General features: G+C 31.7%; 1 pseudogene; it reads left to right on the forward strand.

Annotated features, from left to right (window-relative positions):
• Nucleotides 1–2309, forward strand: part of LOC107062877 (uncharacterized) — an 11831-nt pseudogene extending 9522 nt beyond the window's left edge.
• Nucleotides 2310–3734: the final 1425 nt, after the last annotated feature.

A 3734-nucleotide genomic window follows, 5' to 3' on the forward strand; every position in this document is an offset into this window, starting at 1 on the left:
TATATATATATGTTCAGGTCATTTTAGTCCATCAAGTATATGTAACCCAAATTAATCTATGAAAATTTTTGTCAAAATATATTTTAAATTTTTTTGTTTCATTTGATATGTTATATATAATCATAATAAAGAAAATAATTATTTTATAAGGTACTAAAAGAATTTATAAGAACAAAATAACTCAACTAAAATATCATATATATATAAAAGAGAACATTAAGCCCGCCTATGTGGCGCCACCACAAACCAGAATTCCATGTTAATTTATTTATTTCCAAAACTGGTCTTCCCCTTTCATGAAAAATTATGACTATTATGAAAAGTTGCTACTTTAATGAAGAGTTGCGACTTTTATGAAAAACTTTTATGAAAAAGGTGCGACTTTAATGAACAGTTGCGACTTTTATGAAAAGTTTTGACTTTTATAAAAATTGCAACTTTAATGAAGAGTTGCGACTTTTATGAAAAGTTGTGCCTTTTATGAAATGTTGTGACCTTTCCGAAGGGTTGCAAGTTTTCCAAAAAGTTATACCCTTTCTGATAAGGTAGAATAAACATTTGTTCACACTACCCTTTGTTGTCTAAATAGAGGGATTTTCTGTTATTTTAAAATAATGAAATCTCCAAACCTCTTCTTCTTCACAAATAAATATTTGTGTACTTTGCTCCTGTTGAGTGGCTCATTGACACCATTGCTTATGTTACAGATCCTGGTATGTATTTTTACAATCATTAAATTATGCTTATGTTATTAAGGATAAATGATAATATATAATAATTTTCATTTTCCTTTACATTGTTAATGTTTGTTACTACGTAATCTTGTATGTAAGATAACATAGTGTTTTAGCTTTAATGTCTGATAGGTTTTAAGTATTATTTTATAAATTCCGTGACATTAAATCCCCGCGTGAAGCGCGATAATTTTACTAGTTATTAAATATAGGGGAAATGCTCAAATATGTCACTGATCTTTGAGACAAGGTTCCTCTATGCCATATGTTAAAAAATTGATTCATCTATGTCATTTCCATTTGCGAATAATGGCATGGATGAGCCTTTTTTTCAAATGGAAATGACATAAATAGTCAAGTTTTTAACGAATGACATAGATGAGTCTTTTTTCAAAGTTTGATAACATATTTGAGTCTTTTCTCTAAAATTTATCTTGTTTTTTACCATTTTTTTGTTCCTCATCTGGTGTCTAACTCACACTTTAGGCCCAATTTATTCGAATTTATGTCCGAAAATCCCATCAGGGGTAAACCGATTTTTACCAAAAAAACTTCAATTCTAATATTTAAACTCTCGAGACCTTTAATTAAAGATTGTTGTAGTGTTTATAAGGTAAATTCATATATTGCATATTATATCTTTGTTATTGCAGATAGACCTACATGGAGACATATCTGGATTTCTCTCAGCACATCCACAATCTCCTTTAATTTCCCTTCACCATCTTGATTACGTAGACCCAATATTTCCCTTCATGAATCATTCACAATCACTTAACCATTTAATGAAAGTTGTAAAAAATGGACAATTTCAATCAAGACTCTTACAACAAAGTATTTGTTACCACAAGCCCAAAAATTGGACATTTTCAATATCATGGGGTTACTCCATTCAAATTTATGAGTCCATTTTTCCACCAAGTTTTATACAAATACCTTTACAAACTTTTATTCAATGGAGCAAATTGTATAAACCTTTCTTTGTTTTTAACACTATAGGTTGCCTAATAATAATCCTTGTGAAGCTCCACATATCCTTTTCTTTGAGTCCATCAAGAATATGAGTAGTGGAAATTATAGGGAAAATGCACAAGTACCCCACAATCTATGCCCGAAATCTCAGAGACACACTTATACTATACTAAGGTCCTATTACCCCCCCCCCTCATGAATATTATTTTATAAATAATTTTCTACCCCTTTTCGGCCTACGTGGCACTATCTTCTGGGCCCAGCGCGTGTTGACAATTTTTTCAAGCTACTAGTTGATAGTGCCACGTAGACCGAAAAGGGGTAGAAAATTATTTATAAAATAATATTCATGAGGGGGGGGGGGTAATAGGACCTTAGTATAGTATAAGTGTGTCTCTGGAATTTTGGGCATAGGTTGGGGGGTACTTATGCATTTTCCCAATTTATAATTTGGTTACAAATTATACAAGGAGATATTCAAGAAAATTGCCACCTTGTTTATCAAATGGCAATCACTGTGCAAATCACATATCAGAAATTCATGTCCTTTCTCCCATGAAGAAGCTAGATTGGGTGAGTACTAGTAAGGAAAACAAATATTGAGTATTTTTCATCTACTGCTCAAATTACTTCCTCCGTTTCACAAAGAATGACGTACCTAGTTTGACTTGACACAAAATTTAAGAAAAAAAAACTTTTCAAAGTTATATCAAATAGGCTGAATATATAAGTATGCCCTTTAGCTTAGCCTTAGATCACATTTATGCCCTCCAACTTTAGGTGTGCACAAGTACACACTTAAATTTGTATATAAAGTAGAATAAATAGATACACACGTCCTACGTAGCATCCTACATGACAATTTGCTACCTACATGGTGTCCTGCATGTATTATGTCACGTAGGACTCATGCGTCTACTTGTTCAATTTTATATAAGTTTAAGTGTCTACTTCTGCACGTCTGAAGTTGGAGGGCGTAAATGTGAAATGATGCCAAGTTAAATGGCACATCTATGTATTATGCTTATCAAATATATCAAAATGACATTTTATCTTGTAACCTTAAACATACCACGTAGAAAGCCAAATCTAAAGTGCTCCAAAAAGTATAAAGGAGTCATTCTTTTTTAAATAGACTACAACGAAAAATAGATCCTTCTTTTTTAAACGGAGGAAGTATATTACTCCCTCCGTTTCACAAAGGATGGTCTAGTTTGACTTGGCACAGAGTTTAAGAAAATAAAGTAGACTTTTGAATCTTGTGGGGCTACATGTGTGGGGTGGTAGGGGGTAGGATGGGATGGTAGGGGTTGAGGTATTAACAACTTAACTTTGATTTAATATTTTTTGGCTTTAAGAGATTAAAGTGGATTACAACCATTTTACCCAAACCATATTTGACCAAATTCATATTTACCCATATTTTATATCGTTGAATTGTGATCCAATCCATTTTAAATCAATTCATATTCAATCCTTCCAAATTCGATCGAAACCACCCACAATTTTAACCCATATTAATGAAATGATTCCATTTTCCCCATATTTAATGAATTGGATCACTAATATTTTAATTCGGTAAATATGTGTTTCAAGCTATTTTAAGAGACTCTACAAATATGGTCAAAATGGGTAAAATATGGGTATCCATATTGACCCATAATAGATCACTTAGTTTTTACTTCCACTCAAAATTTTAAATTGTGCTAAAAAATAAAAAAATTAATATTAATTTTCAAACTTAATTGAAAAAATACATTTTTCTTTTTGTTTTTGGAAAACAAAAAAAATTTAGGGGTTGGTTGGTGGAGGGGTGGGGGGTGCCCGAGGGAGGGGGTAAATTTTTTTTTTTTTTTTAAAAACAGTTTTTTTTTTGTTTTTGAAAAACAAAAAGAAATTTAGGGGTCAGTTGGTGGAAGGTGTGGGGTGGGGGGTGAATTTTTGTTTTGTTTGAAAAAACAGATATTTTTTGGTTTTTGGAAAACAAAAAAAATTTAGGGGTAGGTTGGTGGAAGGTGTGTGTGTGTG

Source organism: Solanum tuberosum, unplaced genomic scaffold, assembly GCF_000226075.1.
Source record: "Solanum tuberosum cultivar DM 1-3 516 R44 unplaced genomic scaffold, SolTub_3.0 scf00266, whole genome shotgun sequence".
Classification (NCBI taxonomy): Eukaryota; Viridiplantae; Streptophyta; class Magnoliopsida; order Solanales; family Solanaceae; genus Solanum; species Solanum tuberosum.